Here is a 22525-nt window from a genome sequence, read left to right on the forward strand (position 1 = left end):
GGCCATACAACTTTGGCCTAATTAACACTTCATTTAATTATTTTTTCCTGCAGTCTTTGAACTCCAACTGGCCAGTGTTGAGTTTAATGAACATAAAAAGTTTGTTCACATCCTCCACAAAAGAACCCTTTAAATATTTCAAGACTGTTAAGGACAGCACTGACTTGTGTTGCCACAAGTAGCCAATCAGTGGATTAGCTAGCATCCTGTAAACCAAAAGTTCACCAGTTCAATTCCTGGTCAGGGCACGTGCCTGGTTTGCAGGCCAGGTCCCCCATTGGGCATGGGTAAGATGCAACCAACTGATGTTTCTCTCCCTCTCTTTTTTCCTTCCTTCCCCTTTCTCTAAAATTAAATAAATAAATAAATAAAACCATTTTTTAAAAAGCCTGTTGAGGGCCAAATTGTATCCCCTCAAAATACAGTTGGGATACAATGAAGCCCTAATCCTGACATCAGAATATGACTTCATTTCAAGATAAGACCTTTAAAAGGATGATTGTCAAAAGGACTCCCTTTAGCTAGACCCCAATCCAATCTAACTGGTGCCCTTGTAGGAAGTCACGTGGACCCACAAAAGACACCAGGAGTCTGCACACACACAGAAAGGCTGTGGAAACTCAGAGCAGGCAGCTATCTTCAAGCCAAGGACACAGGCATCAGAAGAAATCAACCCTACTGACATGACCCTACAAAACTATAAGAAAATGCATTTTTTCTTGTTGGAACTACCCAGTCTTTGGTATTTTTTTATGGCAGCCCTAGTAAAACTTTAACTAGTTTTAAATCATTATTGTTGGCTTATTCACAAATCTTTGATACTAAGCAGATATAGCAGTATTTTGCTAATTGTTAAAAAAAATGTCTAGGAAAGAATACTTTTGGAATTGCATTTTAATAAAGCACTATGCTAATGTCAAGATTGTACCCATTTTAATTATTAATTTGAGTTAAAATATATTTTGTCCTTTTGATTTGCTGAAAATCATAATATTCTGCATAGTTCTGGTAGATTGCACAGTTATAAAATAAACCATTGGTTTATATTTTGCATTATTTAAATTATAAGACAATAATGAAATTGATTTCAGCAGGAAATATGTATGTTTCAGCACCGTTCCATTGTGTCTATAGATGACTTTTGTAAGAGGAACTATTTCATCTTTAGTTTTATTCAATTATATTTATTAAACTAAGAACAATTACGTGAGACTACCATTTTCTTTACTTTGTGGTCCCCTCTAGCTTCATCAAAACAGGTAAGTGCAGCACTGTTACAAAATTAGTGTTAGTGTTAGATTTCTAATTTCATTAAAAAAATTACCATGTAAAAATAAATTGCATAAATAAATCCCTATTTATGTTAACTACCAGATATGGTAAGGTTCCCTTATTGAAATATGCAAATGTTTTCTTTCATTTGGTAACTTGTGAGATCACAGGAAGTTCACTGTGCTCACTTCAAAAACTAAAAACAAATTGTAAGTCTTAAAGGATGAACTGATATTATTCATACAAATATCTATTTTTTTAGGTACTGTCTGAGAAATCTTTTAAAATAAACATTTAAAAAATGATTCTGTGAGACCATAATTAGTTTTGGGGGGCTTCGTAAACAGTCATGTCAACAATATCAAAGTAGCAATTTTCATGATTAATTTAGAATACTTCTCATCTACTCAAAACTGGAGGAGTGTCCTACTGTGCACTGTTTCTCTTGTGGTGCTTATCACAGAGGAATGGTGCCACCTCCAAGCCCAGCTTCCATTAGGGATAGCTCTGCGAGGCCGCCCTGCAGTTGCAGGGAGGGCCCCCAAGAGAGCCCAGGAGCCGCAGAGGGCCTGGCAAACACGGGACTGCACCAGTGTGCACTGCAATGGAAAGACTTGAGCCCTATATGAATGTGATCATCTCAAGGTTGTTCATATTTCTTGAGAAATCAGGCAGTATCTCGCCACTTCCATCTATGGAGCCAGACTTCAGTACATTTTGGCTTCCTTTGTGCTTGGGAACATGCCGGCTAGAAGGAAGTTGAAAAGCTTCATGTTTGCTGTTGGCTTCTGCTTTCTTGTGAGGTTTCTGGGGCCTGTAACCCAGGGAGAGACCAACTTTCTCTTTCAACATCAAGGTCTTTCCATCTCCACTTCCCCTGCTGTAGTCCAAGAAACACATGGACTGCTGTGTCACTTGCACCTTAGGCCCAGATGTTCATTCTGCCCCCACCCAGACTTAATTTCTACACCTTAGCCATATTATTTTCTACAATAGACTGTAAGCTTCATGAGAGCAGGGAACATGAGTCTGTTTTTGATCATCACTGCATCTCCAGCATAGGGTCAGGTACCAAGAAATATTTTTTAATGAAATCCTGAATAAATTAATGTTTTAGGCAGTTGTCTTTTCCACTGTCTTTTGTCCTTTGTCTTACTGTACAGAACCTCCTTCCTCTGGAATCTTTATCAGGCCTACCTCAAGGAGCCAGCCCCTTCTGCAGGACCAGACGTACTGACTCTACTTTCCATTCCCTTCCAATCCTGCTTTTTGCGGGTGAAAATAGGTGGACATAACGATGGTTGCTCTTTCTCATCAGTGCATTAGGAAAACAAACGATTCCATAGTAAGATTTACATGTGAAGTGAATTCCCCTCAGAAATTTGATACAATGATTCTCTACTAGCTATTTGTAGGAATATATAACAATTATAGCTTTCATGATTAGAAACATCACATATAAGCTCTTAGACATAAATGAGGGTACTATATGTTTAATATTTCAATCAAGAAATAGACAAACACGAAGAAGAAAGTATATGCTGTAATAGCATAGTATTAAATAGAGTTTATGCTAGAAGAGGGTTACGCAATGTGTGGTCCCTCCCCATTTCTTCTTCAGTTGGCAGTGTGGTGCACTAAAAAGAACTCTGACCTGTAAAAGCATGGGGAGGGTCCCAGGCCTGACCTTAATGACATGTACAACCATAAATAATTATTTGGCTTTAAAACAAAAAAATTTCTAGGTTGCTACAGTTTTTTAAATTTAATGACTAAGAAATTTTATCTGATGATTGAGCTAAGGGTCACAACATAGCATATTATCAAGAACAGACAGTTGTTTTCAAAAACTTTGCATTGTCACAACAACATAGGTGAAAAATAGTACATATAGCACTAGATGACATATATTTCATAGTACATATAGCACTAGATGATATATTTCTTACCAAAAATAAAACACCTCCTTTTAATAGCCCAAGAGAAAGGGTTTTCAGTTTGAATTTTGTGAAATCTTGATTTTCTAAATACTTAAACTATGAGACTATTAAGATTTATGGAAAGAAATAATCAAGCTTATTTGATTTTATGGGAGTTAGAAAGCCCCAGTTCAAATATCAGTAATGCGCTCAAGAGCACATTACTGAATTTGTCTATGTTGCAAAATGGAGATACCTTCTGAGATTGTTTTTAAGAACAAGAGGTAACGTGTATAAAGCATCTGGGAACAGTTTCTGGTAGATAATCAGTTAAATATATGACAGCTATTCTTGTTTTCATATATTTCACAGAATTACAGATGCATAGAAATAAAAAGACTAGTCCAATTCCCAACCAAGCCAGAGTGAATTTGACAGCCTTGACAGATTGATCTCTTGAGCACTTTGGAATTAGAAGGGAGGTGAAAAAGTACCATAACTCATTAAGAATTGAAGTAAGTTATCTCATAAAACTACTCTTGTTTATTTCCTTTTTAAAGAAAATGTAAAAGTAAAGAAAAACATTATCACACAGTATGGGCAAATACAATGGACTATTCTTGATTTGTTTTTGTTTGGCTATACATTGATTGCATTTAATCATTGTGTTTAGTTTTTCAGGTTAATGGCTTTTATGTATATTCAATATAAACTAATAAAAGTAAAACTGGAAGTGTGAAATTGAAATTACAGAGTAAAAAAATAAATAAATGCCTATAATCCTAGGTTCCCTATTTCAAGGGCAAAATATTGATAACTCGATACTTATAAAAATGTTAATAAGGAAAACCAAATTTAAAAAAATTCTATGTGTGTAGAAACAGAGATTAGAAAATTAGAAAAATTAGATTTTTTTCTAATTTTAATTAAAAATTAGAAAATTAAAATTAGAAAAATAAGATTCTAACATGTAAAATATCAGACCAGACCTGGCAGAAGGACATGGAACCCCACCACTTTCTTCATCCACACAGATTCTATTCCTTCTATAGTTCACTTTGGGGAGCCACTGAAAATTCAGAGTCAGGAAGAGACATAAAAAGTGCAATTTTAGGAAGATGAACATTTTAGCTACCTATGGATTAAAATAATGGGACTGAAGAGGAATCTAGAATGGTTCATAGCTGACAACAGGAAAAGAGGCCCAATGTAGTAAGGGCCTTACATCACTAGAATGTTAGCATAGACAGAAAATGATGGAAACTGGGAAATATTTTGAAGGGAGAATTTGTGGAAACTAGTGTCTATTATTGGACCCAGTGTCTATGCTGGTGGAATAACAAGAAAGATTTTGATATATAGGGGTAATAAGGTGAATTACATAATTAATAACACAAATGAGGCATTTAAGAGGGTAAAATGATTTGGAGACTTCTAATTTGTTTAGAGTTAGAATTTAGTTGCAATCAAAAACACACACAAAACTCAGTTGTGTTCATTGCTACCTATTCACTCAGAATTTATTAAAATTTAACAGGCATACACACCAGCAGCACCAGCAGTTACCTGAGTTTTGTTCAGGGGGACACTGCTAATTCCACCTTATTATCATAGACTCAGAAACGGTGCTCAGCTTCCCTTGAATGCCCAGGTCAGTTTGAACTGAAAACCTATATGATGTTCCTAAGTCAAGGAGTATCTTAAGCTCCCAAAGAAAACTCTCTCCTGTCATAGTTATAAATATCCCTTAGAAACCCACAAATTCTGGAACAAAGTAGTTCTTACCCTTTTTCCATAATTACCTCTCAGCTTTAGTCATTAGGATTGTTAAATATGATAAATAAATATCTCATCACAGCGAGCAAGACCCTTTTTCGTGCTCCTTTGGAATTTATAACCAGTTCTGTTCTTACATTCATTTTCTCTCCTGCCTGAAATAGGTTTATTGTCACCAGTAGATAAACGCCCGTTTGTCCCATCTAGGCAGGTTCGGACTTGACTTCTTTCAAACACTGAACATATCTTCTCTCTGTCCTTCATAACTCTTCCGGTTCTTGCATTTATATTGTGAGCTATGTAATCTTGTATTTTCCACAACATTCATACTTCACTACCTGATTTATCTTTCCTCCAAAGTTATATCTCAAACTCTTGGGGACAAAGACAGTGTTTTTTACTTTCCTGTGTTTCTGACCAGGGTTAGCACATCGTAAGACAACCATGAAGTAGATGGGTCTTACTGAATGCTCACTGATGGATTACAAAAGCAGCTGAGAATTTTGGACTCCATTAAGGTCAAAGGTAGACCTTAATGTGTGAAAGACATGGATAGCTCTAAAATGTGGGTTTTCCTTTGAAAGAATTATCTATTTTCTGATTCTTTCCATTTCTACTTGCTAATCTTTACTCAATGTTTTTCTAACTCAGAATGAAATAAAGTTTTAAGAAAAATATCTTCGTCATAAAGTTAAAAAACCTATTTGAACCAAGATAAACATATTTAAGATACATGTGACTTGATTAAGCAAAAAAGAAAATTAAGCACAAGATTTTTTTTAAGCACAAGATTTATGAGTGACTAAGGATACATTGATATTTTAAAGTACCTTTATAAGGATAAGAAGAAAAGTAAAGATTTCAAATTTGGTTAATATTATTTTTCTAAGTTGAGTTCAGAGTCTTTTTCTAATTAATATCTTCAGCTTCCCCACATGAATAGGAATTAACTCAGCCACCTACTAGAATGACTAATTCAGACTGATTCTAGTTTCTCCAGGTAAAGTCTAAGTACTCCTGGCAGCATGTTGATAAAGTGACAAATGTTCTGGATTGTCTGGGACAGTGTTGGTATGTGTCTGAGAGGTAGGAGTAATTATTAATAGTGCTTCTTTTCTCTCTCAGCATTGCACTTATTTGAATAGTAATTTTTATGGTTTGCTAATGATAGAGCGTCATTTTGGGACATTGAAAAAAAGAAACTCCCATTATGGTTCCAGCCCACAGAAAAGGTTTGGCAAGCACAAAGTACTTGGTGAGAAGGGAAAGGCAACTCTTTCTTCAGGGGACATCTCCAGTGCCAGGGCCCACGGCGTGTTGATCCAAGCACAGACCAGATTCCCGCTTTCACTCCATCCCCTCTGCTGGGGTACTGGTGCAATGCATTTAATTACCCAAACTGCACAACTGCATGCTGTGGCCTATCCACCAGCTATCATGGTCTCCCTAATGCTCACTTACTAAATTCAAAGGATTTTCCAACACCCAGCCCACATTCTAGTCCTTCCTGAAGTCTTTCCGATCACCAAACACCACTCTAAACTTATACAGAATATATTTTCTGCACTGCTCATTTGACTTGAATCCTGTCTTTCCTAGTGAGGTGTCTAGTATCCTGGCTCAGGGTGGCATTGGAGAGCAGAAAGTGGTGAGGCAAGCACACTACTGAAATTTTCTGGAAAGGTTCATCTCCATGTGCGTGTACTCAAATCTGAAAGCCAAGAAAGGATGAATTGGGCCCTGGAAGGAAGTACACACCACATGCTGACATGGGGAGGCCAGAGCCTATTGCGACTGCAGGAATGCAAACCCAGACTACTTTGATTAATGGTAGTGGAGCTAACACTTATCAAGTACTTACTACTTGCCAGGTTTTAACCAATTACTCAGTATTTTGAAACTAATAACCCATTGAAAATTTTTTTAAATTTTATTTTTATTCTTTTTAAGATTTTATTTATTTATTTTTAGAGAGGGAAGGGAAGGAGATAGAGAGGGGGAGAGAGAGAGAGAGAGAGAGAGAGAGAGAGAGAGAGACATCAATGTGCGGTTGCTGGGGTTAATGGCCTGCAACCCAGGAGTGTACCCTGGCTGGGATCGAACCTGGGACACTTTGGTTCCCAGCCCATGCTCAATCCACTGAGCTACACCAGCCAGGGCTAACCCATTGAAATTTTAAACAACCCTATGAAGTATTGGGTTGGCTAACAGTCCGTTTAGTTTTTCTGTGGAATAAAAGATACGTTTTTCATTTTCACCAGTAACTGTATTGATTTGGATATTTTGAGTATGTCAGCTATCTCCCACTACTGGTTTCTAGTGGGTAGAGTCCAGGGGTGCTGCTAAACATCTTCCAGTGCATATGACAGCCCCACAGCACAATAATTCCTTGGCCAAAATGTTGATGGTACCAAGAAACTTCACAAATCACTTTTGGCTTGTTTGATTAGTCATAGCACCTTCTCCACACACTGCACCAATCTCTCTCTCTCTCTCTCTCTCTCTCTCTCTCTCTCTGTATTTCAGTTGTGTTTTTACCTTTCTTGAAATAATAAAGCATAATATGGCAAAAATGTTGAGTATTTTCTTCCATCTTCAATATTAAAATGATTACACAAAAATTCACCAATTTTGATAAGCTGTTTTTAAATGCATGCTGATAATGACAGCTGCCACAGTACAGGCTAACAAAATTGTTTCGAAGGAAGTTAAAGACAACTAAGTGCTACTAGAACCATCGTACAGAAAAAACTGAACAAACATTTTGGCTAACTCAAAACTATTACAAACCCCTGAGATAGACCAGGAAGCTTAAGTACAAAAAAGTTAAACATGTTGGCCATAGATCACACATTACAAAGTATTGGAACTAAGATTTTAACCCAGGAAGTCTGACTCCTGAGCTGTTTCTCTTAACTTCCACCCTTTCCCACCTGCAACCCTGTGTTGTCATTGCATGTGTTTGAAGTTTGGTTATTTGATGTGTGGTCTCTATTTTCCTATTGCAATTTTAGTGTTTAAGTTGGAGTTGGCACTCATTTCTACTGGATAAAGAATTACCAGAAGAAAAAAAAAAAAAGAAAAGAAGAACCAGCGTTGGGATATGGCATCATTATGTGCACCTGAAAACCCCAAAGAACCCTTGAATGGCCCTCAGAGATCTAAATAGAAGAGGCGACAACCATTGCTATCAGGACCTCAGCACAGCAAAGGTTAAGTCATCCTGCAATCTGGTACGGACCCAGAAGAAACTTTTCTAATTTCTTTCTTAGAAGGAGTAAGGATAAATAGTGCAGGCAGCATTGCTTAGTACTTCAGAACACTAGAGTGGGCTTTGGTATGTATGACCTTGGCAAGTAACCTCATTTCTCTATGGTTAGTCACTCATCTGCCCAAAGAAGATATTAAAAGCCACCTTATAAGATTTGATGAGAGTTAATGAGAAAATGTACGAAAAATAACTACCACAGTTCCCAGTATGTTGTGCCCAGCACAGAGTGCCTGTCTAACACTCTGTTGCTGATACCAGATCCTACAAATTAGGAATGTAAATGGGCTCAGGGAATGTGTGAGGTCTCAAGTGAATTCTGTTACTTCTTCACCCAACCTTCGTGCAACACCAGGTTCTTTACTGAATCAGTTCCAGTGGACTTAGCCTTCTATTTGAACTGTGCTTTATGGAACCTCTATTTGAACTTCCATAAAGCACAGGCCTCATCTAATTGTCCCGAGGTCTGATTCCTACTGTGATTGTGACCATCCTGCTTTTCTTTTCAGCAAAGCAAACCTTTGCACTTACAGAAAACTTCATTCTGTTTGTTTCTCCTCTAGCCAGAAAGTATACTCTCATCCAAATCCTCTGCCAAACTGAGTAATATGAATAATAAATGAGAGGACTAATAACTACATAGACTTTTAAAATGTGCAGTAAAGGTGACCCTGAAAAGCTGTTATATGTTGTCAATTAGCTGACACTATCCAGAAAAATGAAGTCAAATGTTCCTCTATTTTGTCCAGCTTTGTATCTCATAAATCCAGCTAAAGCTGCTAATTGGAAATGCATATTGTAATATCTAGGCAGACATAGTTGGTATATTCTTTTTTCAGATTTTCAGTAGAGATTTTAAATATTCAGGCCACCAGTATAAATAATACAGCCAGGATAAAGAATTACTCTAAGAATAGTTAACGTGAAAAAATTTAGCCTCAAATTTCCAGGTCGGGGGGTGCAGGAACCTCCACTGCTTTTAATGGAGTCAAATTCATAAGACTGAAAACAAAACAGACTTTAAAATGTTTAAGGTGAAAGTCTTTGAGAAATATTCAACCCAGGAGGCTAAAGTTGACACAAAACATTCATCATCATAATTTAAATTTTAATATATGGCCTATTTAAAGGCTTTAATATGTCAAAAGTTTTCCACATTTATTATGTCATTTTATCTTAATTATGACTAAAATATTAGATTAGGCTACACCTTTGAATTGTTACAGACTCTAGGTTTATAGTCCTTAAGAATAAGTGTACTTTTCTAATAACCATGTGAACATGTTAATACATAATTTATTCACAATTATACCTAATTATCAGGCCTCCAAAAATAAAAAAAATATTGTTTAAAATATTTTTTCTGGAATAATATCATATAGAATTGAGTAGAAGATATTTTTATATAAAAATAATTTTAAAATTTTAGTTAAAAAAATTAACTTACAAAAAATTATAAAAGATGGTAATGAGAGTTCCACATGCCTTTCATCCATCTTCCCCCACTGTTAACATCTTAAATAACTATTAGACAATCATCAAAACCAAAAATTAACATTGGTACTATACTGCTAACTACAGTACACACTTATGTTTTACCAGTTTTAACTAATATCCCCTTTCTCTACCAGGATCTAATCCAGATTCCCACATTGTATTTTTCCTAGTTAGATTGAAGTCATTGGATTTTGGTGGAGAATGCCAAGAATATAAAAGACATGAAGAGACTTTTTCAGTGTATCACATCAGCAAGCGCATGCAGTCAGTCTTTCTCAGTACTGGTGATGTTTAACTTGATTACTTAGTTAAGATGGTCTGGAGTTTCTCTGAAAAAGTTTAAGTTTTCAGTTTGGCGGAGATACTTTTAGATAACATAAATTACTAGTCTCGACTCAAACTTCTACCTACTAATTTTAGTGCACCTAGTGCCTCCAAAAATTATTACTTTGAAGTTCCAATGCCGAATGTCTACTTCTGTCATCCTTCCACATTTGTTCACTGGATTTTTTTGTAAGAACTCTCCCTACTCCTCCACATGGCCATCATCCCCCTGTACCTATCTGAGTATTGATTAATATCACTATGTACTCATCAATGTTTATTTTACTGTTTGGGTTATAATCCAAGGCCGTCTCTATTTATTTTGTTGCTCACATTCTTCTGGTTCTGGCCAGCAGGAGCTCTTTCAGTTCAGTTCCTGTGTTCTTCTGTCATGCCTTTGTATCAGGGGCAATAAACTATGGCCTGTGAGTCAAATGTGTCCCCTTACCTACTTTCATCAATAAAGATTTACGGGGACACTGCCATGCCTATTTATTTACTTACTGTCTATGGATGCTTTGTAACTAAAATGCCGGAGTTAAGTAATTGTGACAGAGAGCACGTAGACCACAAAGCTGAAAGTATTTATTATCTGGCCTTTTATACTAACAGTTTTTCAATGCTTGCTGTAGACAATTTGTTTTTAATTATGAACTTTGGATAATGCTCAAAATGTATTTGCTTGTCATATTTAAGATAGCTCACAATACAGAAATTTGAGTATATATTTTCTGTCTAAAGAGCATCCAGCCATGCAATATGAAAAATAAAAACATTTATTGAACAAGATACAAGATACAAGAAACACTGTACATAGGACAATGACACCTCAGTTCCCTTCAAGGTAGGCACCTTGGGACCTTACTCAGTTCTCCCAGCATCTCTTCTACTGTTCAAAATGCTCTGCAAAATCTTTTGTTGAAATCGCCATTAGCTGCCCTGTCATATTTTCCTGAATCTCATCAATGGTCTGGAATTTCTTCTCTTTCAAAGGTGATTTTAGTTTTGGAAAAAAAAACAAAAGTCACACAGCACCAAATCTGTGCTGTAGGGTGGCTAAGTCACCTGAGTTGTTTGATGTTTCACCAAAAAATTGCACAAGATGTAATGCATGAGTTGGCACATTTCCCTGGTGAAGCTGCCAATCACCAGTTGCCCATAGCTAAGGCCATTTTCAATGTATCACATCTCCTCTGATGAAGAGCATTGAGGTAGTACTCCCTATTAATTGTTGGGCCTGGAAAGGTGTACTCATCATGGACAACACCTTCCCAAATCAAAAAACACAGTTAACGTGGTCTTGATTTGTTGCAACTTTGCCATGCCTTCTTTGGACAGGGGACTGCATTTGGGACAGCTGGACTTTCATTTCTGGATCACAGCCATAGAACCACAATTCATCTCTGGTTATGACCTTCTTGGGGAAATCTGGTCCATTAGTAGTGGTTTGAATCAAATCATTAGCAACTGAGGCATGATGTTCCTTCTGCTCTGGTAGTGGAAGTCACAGAACAAATTTTGCTACAACATGTTCCATACCAAGATCCTGGATCAAAAACTCACACACAGTAGTAGTTTTTAGAATCCCCAGATGAGCTTCCAGTTCTCGCACTGTCAGTTACCAATCTTTGTTGATTGCAGCCTGTACATGTTCAACATTCTCAGGTGTTTTGCTTGCTGCAGGCCTTCCAGAACATGGGTCACTTTCAACAGATTCTTGACTATCTTCAAAGCATTTGTGCCACATTTTTATTTGTGGTACACTCATCACTTTTATTTGGGCTGCACTCATCCCTCAAAGCCTTCTGAATTATCTGAAATGTTTTCATGGAGGAATGTTCAAGCTTAACACAAAATTTGATGAAGATTCATTGCTGTACTCATTCGATCACTTTGAATGTGACAACCACACAGTATGCATGCCCACTCAGCATTGTCTACCACTCCCACTTACTAGTACAGTGAAGTCATCATTATTCACACATGCAAATTCCAGTCCACTCTCCTTGTCTGCCAGGTTATATCAATGTCACACAAACCATTCTTGTTATATTAACAAGTAGTTATAACAGTTTTGATGTTAAAGATTTCTTTTTCGTGTAAAGGAAGAAATGGATTGTCAGTATTCACCTGGAATGAGTTAAGTACATATATAAGAGAATAAACTATAACTATTAAGAAAGTAATAAAAAGAAGATAAAAATTACCTAGTAAGGGGAAAGAGAATTTGTCCTCCTCCATGAGTTCTAAACTTTCCTCTCTACATAAAAATAGCTTATTAAATTGTGCTCATAATAAAAAGTAACAATTTCCAATGATTTCAAATTATTTGTCATTTTTTGTCTTAAAGATATTGTACACTGTTATTATGCCATCAGATTTCACAATCCTCAGGTGATTTACCAATAGATTGTTCTAATGATACCCTGAAACCATACATTTTGGTTTTAATGATATTTGTTATGTAATGCACCAGTGCTGAAATTACGTCAAATATAGTACCAGTGCTCAGATTACATTTATTTATTAAAAATATGATGGCATTCTTATAATCATGTTTGAGAAAACAACTGTCTTAAATTGGAAGTATAAAGGTTGGACTTACTCTATAAAAGCAAAAGAATTTTATCTGAGCTAGCTGAGGCTCTATCTAGACAGCTACATTAGTGGTTAGAATATTATTGGTCTTAGAAAGTAAGTAAAGGGCATCTTATTACATTGGAAGCATGCCTCATTTGGATAGGAGGAGGTTCCTTTTCATATGTTCATTAAATAGACTTTTTGCCTCTAAAATCTCGACATCCTTGGCCCTGGCTGAGTAGCTCTGTTGGTTAAAGCCTCTTCCTCTTCCCCATATGCCAAGGTTGCAGGTTTGATTCCCAGTCAGGGCACATACATGAATCAGCCAATGAATGCATAAATAAGTGATACAACAAGTTGAATTCTTGGTCTGTCTTTCTCTTCCCTTCCTCTCTCTTTCAAATATCAATAAACAAAAATAAATAAATAAAATCTCAACATCTTTAAGATCAGAGGCTCTGAATTCTTAGTAAATGGGTCATAAGAATGTTGAGGCACAGCTCCTTAAAAAGCTATATACATAAGTTTGAGTGTACATAGAGATATATGTGTATTTTTTAAAATATAAGATGTCCTGCTTTAGTAGATTCTTAAAGAGGCAAAGATTCAAAGGACGTTAAGAAAAATTTATGTAATTAATGTCTAAAAACTCAAAATAGTCATGTAATGCTTGTAATTCATGTAGGGCTTCAATATCAGTTTGTGAAATTTCAACCTTTTTGCTATTCTGCTACCTCTTAAACACAGTCATTGTTTACTAGACATAAAGTGCCATTTAGTACCAGCTTATTCCTAAGCTTGCAAGATAAGAAAAGTAGGTAGACAATGGACAAAAGAAAATAGTATAAAAAGTGTGAGCTTTGTTCATAGCTTCAAATGCCAACTTTAAAAGCTAAGAGGGTTTTCTTTCAGCAGAATTTTAAAAATTGCTTAATCATGTACAAAAGTGCTGGTTATCTGTATTACCACAAAATATATATAAAATTTTCTGGGCAATGTAATACAAATCTCTTGAGAAAATAAGGGGTCAGAGTGTTTGAGAGAGTATTAAACATATTCTCTCAATATTCATAGATAAACATAGATATTCTCTCATATCTCTTGAATATGAGAGAAAGTCTCATATTCGAGTTGAGAACATGATTTATCTTCCATCAAACTCATGTAATTATAAATTACATGGCACAAGACACACACTCTTGGATAACAAATAAACAATAAGAGCATTGTTACAAAACTATAAGCCCATCAAAATCAACTAAACACTTGCAAAAGTCATGGGATGTTTCTTGAAAGCCTAACGCCCTTTAAAATATAATCTCTCTGATTTTTAATCTTTATTTATTTCTTAAAATCCTTTCCACTTCACCTACTAAATCCTATACACTTGGCATTTGTAGTGGCAACTGAGTTTTTGTATCTTAGATGAGAAATTGATTGTCTGTAAAGTATAGATAGATTCATTAACCTGATTATCAATATCTTCGAAGAAAAGTCCTGAAAGCCAATTAGTCAATGTATTTGACTGTTCTTTCTTAAAATTATGATAGTATTATTCTTTGTTTAAAATGAATATTTTTAAGGAGTGGGATCAACACGTTTCTTTATTATAAGAATTTAAGTCACAAACAAGTTGTACATTGGAAACAATATTACGAAACTAAAATGTAAAGGGGCAGGATCTTCTGGAAATCATGATGGAGGGTGCTATTCATATATGACAGGAAATATAATAGCAAAATACCTTGAAGATAGTGAGTCAACATATGTTTCTCAATTTAATTTGATTTGCTGATTTCTAAGTGATAAAATCTGAGAAACTGACATAGCAAAAAAAAAAAAAAGAGCAAAGGAACACTGGTAAAAAAAAAAAAGCATATTTTTAAAAAAATTTCAGCCTCAAAGGTGAAGACAACTAGAGCTTGTTCATAAATTATACTTTTGAAATAACACATTTTTTATTTGTTCAGTATTTCAAAATACATTTAATTGAATTATATTGGATTTCAATGGGCTTTTCAATTAAGTTTAGCCTCCAATACATAGAGAACTCATAGGTTGGCCTCTTACTTTATTGGGTTCTAGATTTCTGATGGAATTATAAAGTCACCCCTTTCAGTTAACTCAGTTGCAACTAGATTAACTTAAATGAGAAGCAAAATGCAGTGGGAGAAATAGCCACACAAGAACTTTGAATTACAAGTCTTTGTATCATTTACAATGGTATCCAAATGACAGATACAGACCACATACCTAAAGAAACTATTTTTTAAAATTATTTCTGTTGTCAGCAATGAGCATTTAATAACACATACATTTTTAGGGTAAAGAAGGTTCTTGTTCTGAAAATAGAAGGAAATTTCTATTTTCTGCTAAGGGTTGATTTTGAGCTATTAGAATTATCTTACATGTAATTATTAATTTTGCCTTGTAAGAATCTGGCTCAAATGGTACAGGGTAGAATACTGATGGGAAGCAGGTGTGTTAGCCTCCAGCACAAGATAACTCTATGAAGTCACTGATGGGTCTAATTGACAGGATTCCTGGGATGGAACATTGAAAACAGCTCCATATATATAACAGGAATGAAACAAAAAAGACAATTCACACTCAGTCCACAAGACTTTGATTTAAGGACCCTTCAGCCTTGTTGATATAATTTCCTTTACTTTTGTTGTACTGTGAAAAATAATCTTTTCAAAAATATCTATGTTATCTATATTTTGTAGCCTGTGCAGTCTAAGAGATATGAAAGCCCACCAAACCATAAGGGCAGTGCTCGCTCTCTTGCTAGGAAATTAAAAATTGTAGTATGGTTGCCTTATAGTAATGGTAAGAATTCTTCGATATTAATAATTAAAAATCCATGTTATTTAAAATACATAAGAATGAGTGAGAAGTCTAAGAATATATCATTTCTTTCCATCTCCTTGGATACAATTTCTCTGAAGCTAACTACTTGGGCAGATATATTTAATATACTACTCAATAAAAAGTTCATTATGTTTCATAATTAAGAAAAGCCCCCAAAGTCCCAGAAAAACTGAACACTATGAAAGAAAATAATTAACAATAGAACTGTCAGAGTTATAGCCACTAGTTCTATATAATGTAGTTACACTATTTGAGGCTTCAGATTTCTCATAGTATGTAAGCTTTACTTTGGAAAATTTGGATTAGTAAACATTTAAATATGTCAAAGAGAAACCAAACATTTATATATTCAACCATGCACATAAGTATATTTTGGCTAAAACTACCAGCAACAAACAATGTTTTAAAATAGAATTTGAATGATGAAGCTGGATTTATTCATCAATTATTTATTAACTACCTTACAATGTGCCAAATATTGATTATCATGCCTTTTGTTGGGCTCTACTAAAACTTGATAATTTAGTTTTTGGAAAAAAAGATTTAAATTTTCTGTGAGGTCTATCAGTTTCTGCACAGAGTTATTTTTTCAATGTCTTACTTTTGTAGGAGGAAAACAAGATTCAGTCAAACATTTCCTGTAGCTATACATTCAACCAAGACATTCAACCAAGAAGAAAAGTCTTCTACTTAGATTTAGTTTTTCTCCTGAGTAAGTCTTAAGGATTTTAACAACTGAATCCTCTAATGAGTCACTCCTGTTCTGGCTCCTGAAATCAACTAAATTTCATGTGATGTCCCTGAGAAAAAAATATATATGAATAAATTTGTAACATTGGGAATAATGCCAATCTGAAGGTTGAGTGTTATAGAAACAATAAAATAGTAATGATTCACAATGGTTTACTTAATTTACAAATAATTTTTCCTATCTGTTTAGTTGTTTAGTTGTTTTTATTTTTATTCTATTCCAGTTGTCCCATTTTTTTACCCTTTGTCCTCCTCTGTCCACCCAGCCCTCCCCCTGCTGCCTCAGTCAATCCTCACCCTGCTGTCCACGCCCATGGGTCATTCATACATATTCTTTGACTAGTCCCTTCCCCATCTTTCCACCATGATTCTCCTCCCCTCTGGTTGCTGTCAGTCTGTTCTATGTTTCTATGCCTCTGGTTCTATTTTGCTTATCAGCCTATTTTGTCTATTAGATTCCCCTTATAGGTGAGATCATATAGTAATTGTCTTTCACTGACAGTCAGTGAAAGCCAGTCAATAAGCCAGACAGCAAATAAGAATTTTAACATGAGGTCAAAACACAATCAGTGCCACCCTGGTTGGGTAGCTCAGCTGGTTCAAGCATTGACCCAATACACCAAGGTTCAGGGTTTGATCCCTGGTCAGGGCACATACAAGAATCAACCAATGAATGCATAAGTAAGTGTCAAACAACAATTGATTTCTTACTTTCTCTCTCTCAAACCAGTAAAAAAAAATTAAAAATCAGTGCCTACTAAGAAGTACTACTGACTCAAAAATTTTAAAATAACAATATAAGCACGTTTTTATAAGAAAATTATTTTTATTCCATGTGTTATTATGTTTAACATTCGTTAGATAGTTCTATAGGTATCGGTGTCTGTGTAGGTCAGCAGGGGTAGGCTGTGACATGGACTAAAAAATGCAGCTGTGACCAATCATGTAAGTCATAACATGTAGTTATAAAAACTATACTTTGCTATGTTGAATACTGCATGTAATGCTCTCTCTTCATTTTGGTTTCTGTCTCCCAGACAAAATAAAGGAAGGTGTACAGAGACAGAAGGCAAGAGTCCCCAGTTAACAGAGTGATCTTGATCAAGTCAATTAGCCTCTTCCAGATTCCATTTTATTTTATTTTATTTTTGAAAAATGAAGGAGCTGGAATAGAAGATTTTTGAAGTTCCTTGCCTTTTTTTCAAATGTTATGATTATAAATGAGGTAGATCTGTCTCAATTATATCATAGAGATTAAAAAAGGGTTAAAATAAATAAAATCACCAAAATCATCAAACCAACCAACACATTTAGTACCAAACAGGAAACTCTAAATAAATAACAGAGAGGGTAGAGCTGATAGTCAATAAATCTATTGATGACTTGAACTAAAAATAAATCAATTAATCTAAACTAAGTATATATAGAATTTAAATGACAATCATCAATATGACCTTCCTCAGTCCTGAAATATTTTACCAGCCTTTCAAGATGAAACTAAAGTCTAAATTTAGAGATAATATCCCTAAGATCTTGAGACAAATCAACTAATTATGCAAAATTATTTACAGCATCTCTGTGGAGTCTCTTTTTGGGCTATTCCTCTGTTTCTTTCAAATCTTTACATACATATTAGGCTATACTTTGTTATACCAATCCACAGCACCATTTTCTCCTTTCTTTATACTCTAGTAACAGTTAAATTCTGCACTATCAGCTTAAGGTTAACACAGTTTATTTACACTGGTATGTTTGCTGAATCCTTCTTGTCTCTCAGACTAAACTTTCAGCAAGCAAAACCATGTCCTTGACCTCTATTCATTCCTAGTGCAGATTTCCATTTCACTGATACCTGGCAGTCTGGTGACACCACAATATTCAAGCATTGAATAATTGATGGTTAAAAAAAGAAAAAAAAGATAAAAATTAAAAAGTAGGAATGACTCCCCTTTTATTTACTTTGCCAGATCTTATAATGTATTCTGCAGTCATTCTCTTTACTTTCTCATGCTCCATTTTAAGCCTTTATTTTTTGACACCAGGACTGTTTAACAGGTTTCTAAATATTTTCTGTCTGTATTTCTTCCTGCTACTCCCATTAAAATGAAGGCATGCTTTCCTCCAAGCAAAAATCTAGCCTTTCAAGATCCCAGTCAAGTTTCTAGACCATGCAAACCATAATGGTCTCTTCTTCCTTACAATATACTTTCTCTTTTATTATATATCTCATTAAAAATTTAGTCAAGCCCTGGCTGGTGTGGCTCAGTGGACTGAGTGCTGGCCTGGGAACCAAAGGGTTGCTGGTTTGAATTCCAGTCAGAGCACATCCTTGGGTTGTAGTTCAGGTCCCCAGTAGGGGGTGCTTGAGAGGCAACCACACATTGATGTTTCCTTCCCTCTCTCCCTCCCTTTTCTCTCTAAAAATAAATAAATAAAATCTTTTAAAATATGTAGTCAAATATGATATAACTTATATTTTCTCACATATGTATTTTGCATCTTGAACATTTTTTACTTATGTCTTGAACCAGATGGTAAGCCTAGCATGTTCCTTTAGTATGGTATACATCCTGTAAATATTTGTTGGCTTGATATGTTAGCTTGACAGAAAAACTGAATATCTGACCTTGTATTGAATATATTACATAAATATATTACATCTTTTTGGTACACTGAAGTAGAAAAACAAACTCAAAGGTTTATTCTCAAAGAAGACTGTGATTTATATGGAGCAATCTTTAGTCTGAGCAAATAAGATGGTGTCAGGCTTTGTGGACCAACATTATGAGAAGAAATAGTCAATTTTTGTTGAGAGAGAAAATTTTGTTATATCACTGTAATTAGGGACAAATCAGAGATTAATGATGCATTATATTCTAGAGCTTTAACTGATAAGCATCAAGAAACGATTTTCTCAGTGTTAAATGGTTTGCAAAATACTTTCTATACTTTGCTCCACACACAGAAAATAACAGAAACTGGGTCTGCTACATAGAAAATTTAATATTTATTCTAAAATATAAATTATTGAGTTATAGGAATATTTCATATACTCCAAAAGAGCACATAATCTGTCTCTACTAATTAGTTTCTTTATGAAAGCCTTCCAGACAATTATAGGGTAACACCACTGGTCAATGCTTTAGGTGCTTTTCATTAAAGGTACAGTGTCATTACCAGATGAACTGCTTCATATAAAAGCACTTACCACAAAGCTCTATAATGGAAAGTTAAGTGTGACAATTAATTACTAATTTCAACCCATATTACTGATATTTTGCAGTTCAGGCATTTTAAAAGGAACGAGTATAGTCTATTGGTCCCTGCTTCTCTGATTATAGAATTTGGTGGTAAAGGCATTGGTCCAACTGTTTTTCTAATGAATAATAATACTAAAAACTTTTTCAATAAAAATAGTCATCCCACAAACCAATATAAAAGGGAGACACTAGACATTTCTGTGGAACTCATACATACAATCACTTTGTTCTAATAACTTTAATCTGGATGACACACAGTTTTAAATTTGTGTTCAGCCTTTGTGGAGTTGCTGCAGATGAAGCTCCAAGAGAAAAGGGTGTCTGAAATGTTCATGGCTTATTTTCTACCTCAGCATCATGTTGACATGCACCCAAAGCAGATGATTAATAAAATGCTCGATGACAACCATGGTGACTCCCATGAGTTCTTTGTATGTGGATCAGTAACTCTTTATATATGTGTATATTCAAATTCCTCACAGGTGCTCTGGCTTTCTTGAGGGCAGACTGCACGTCACCCTTGCACGCGCCCTCCAGAGTAACTGCAGCTTTGCTCACTCTTGATTTGTTAATATTTAAAGGTTTTTTTGGTAAAAGGGCACTAAAAGGAATCTTGGAATAAGTATAAAAAGTTGCATATAAATGTCTATTCCTGTAGATTTGCTTCTTATTATGATGTTAATTGCCAGCTTCTGATTTTAAAATGTATTTTATATTGAGCATCCCTTTGATTGGAAAATAAGATATTGCATGTTAAACAAATAGTAGTCTAGAAAAAATATACACATGTTTGTCCACTTAATTAATACTACCTGATTTGAATGACTGGTATTCAAATTGTATATGAGCATGCCACAAAAAGACAGGGACCATAACTTCCTTGAACTACACCTAACTCATAGTATCTGGTAGGCACACAGTTAAATTTAATCACATAAGCTCTAATAAAATAGGGAGGTATGGAAATTTTTAAAAACATAAAATATTTACCCACATGCATTAATGCATTAGAAAACTAGGCTCTGATTATCTGTGCTTGGGAAAATGCAAACCATACTTCCCTTTTAAAGATGCATTATAAATATTAATATAATAAACCCCCAGTATAGACATTCTTAACATAGCTTAATTTAGACTTTCTCAAACTAACTCAAAAGCGGGTCTTCCTCTCTCACCCCGTAGGTCATCATTAATACTCTCTAGAATGGCATTCTTAAAGATACCAGTTTGGAAAGTGTGAAAAGAGTAAAAAAGTTACTAAATTAAAATAAGTTTAAAGCATAAACTGGTAAAACACAGTCAGGCTACAAGAGACAACTGCCACCCTATAATAATAATAAAATGTACCATTTTACATGTCCAGGTGCCCAACTCACAGATGACAGCATCCCAGGGACAAGGCCTAGACCTTACCCTACTTCGTATCATCTATGGCGTCCACTGCAACGACTTCCTCTCAATAAAGAGGTAGTGATTCACATGCCTTTTAGGAAACTCACCACCTGACTTTTCTGTAATTCCACTCAGGCTACAGGTATTTTTACAAATACATTTTGACCAGGATTTCAATACACGTAATAAGGGATTATCAGGTGCTATGTAATGCTGCATGAAGATTTAAATTACTTTCCTTCCAGATTTTTCATTTCATCTCATTATAGATGACAACAGAAGGTATACATTCTCATAATTATAGTGTAAAATTGAGATAATTCCTCAGGATATTAATTCAGCAAATATTTATTGAGTGCCTACTATTTGCTAGTACTATAACAGGCAGTTATTATTAATGCTCTTGCTTCTAAATTTTGTCATAGAGCAGTTTTTGTTACACCTAATTCAGTAAATATTTGAAGAGCACTAAGTTTATGAAATAGATTTGAAATGAGGCTGGGAGATGTAAAATTTTATGTCAGCAAGGTCCAAATGGGCATCATAGACATTTGATTCCATAATTGTGAGTCAGTACTAAGGAAAATTTATCTTGATTTAGCAATTTAGTTATTTCCTCAAATTATTTCTTCCAAGAAACAAATCCTTGTAATGTAGGAGTTTATAGATACATTTTGTTAATCATTGTTATTGTGCAAAATGAAAACCTCTTTTTATACTCTTTCTCTATACTGAGTAATAAATCTTCTACTGTACAAAAACATCATATCTCATAGGGGAGTAGAGAGAAAAGAGACTGTTTTAAGTAATCTCTTTTGCACCAAATTGTACAGAGGATAATAATTGCAGTAAAATACCTTTATACTTTTAATTTGTACTTTACTTTAAAATAAGGTATTATTTTAATTGAGAATATATACAACCACAAGTAACACTGGTTTAAATGTGTAATCTACTACCTTTGTTTCAATAATGCAGTGCTCACAAATTTCATCACTTGTATTTTTTCTATGATACCTTTGCATGCATTTTATAGACTCGAAATGAGTAATACTAGTGTCAGAATCCTCGTGAAACCCCATGGTTACTTGATAGTGAAAACAAACTTCATTTACTTACATGCTCTTCTAACTGCTGATTTACAGTACAATAAATAGTCCCTTTACTATTTCCCTGTGTGTCCCATGGCCCTCTGCATCTTTCATGAATTTCAGCTACATAACATCATCACAGAAATCATCTGGTTCTATTTTCTTTCAGGGAAAAAATATTTTAATATTCCCTCCCGTAGCTTTAAATTTTAACTCCGTTACTTTTGACAAAGCCTTTCCCTTGTTCGAATGCAAGGATCCAGTAAAGAGAGCTTTGACATGTTGTGCCTTTTATGTGTGCATTTTTCTGGTTTCACTGATGTCCTAAGTTTGCAAATGATAACGTGTGCCTTCCAGTTCCTCTATCAAATGCCATCGGTACACTGTATCAAGAACAATTTAGGACAGCAGTACATTGACACGGCTCTAAAGTCCAATAAATACTTGATGGTTTCTTAGAAAACCCACAATTAGGTGAAACGAACACAAAACAGTGCTTGTTTTCCACTTTGCTTTTCATAA

General features: G+C 34.9%; 1 protein-coding gene across 37 annotated transcripts in view; it reads right to left on the reverse strand.

Moving 5' to 3' along the window:
- NRXN1 (neurexin 1) overlaps positions 1-22525 on the reverse strand; it is a 1086661-nt gene that overhangs the window by 142883 nt on the left and 921253 nt on the right. The window lies entirely within an intron of this gene.

Source organism: Phyllostomus discolor, chromosome 6 (genome assembly GCF_004126475.2).
Source record: "Phyllostomus discolor isolate MPI-MPIP mPhyDis1 chromosome 6, mPhyDis1.pri.v3, whole genome shotgun sequence".
In the NCBI taxonomy this organism is placed as follows: Eukaryota; Metazoa; Chordata; class Mammalia; order Chiroptera; family Phyllostomidae; genus Phyllostomus; species Phyllostomus discolor.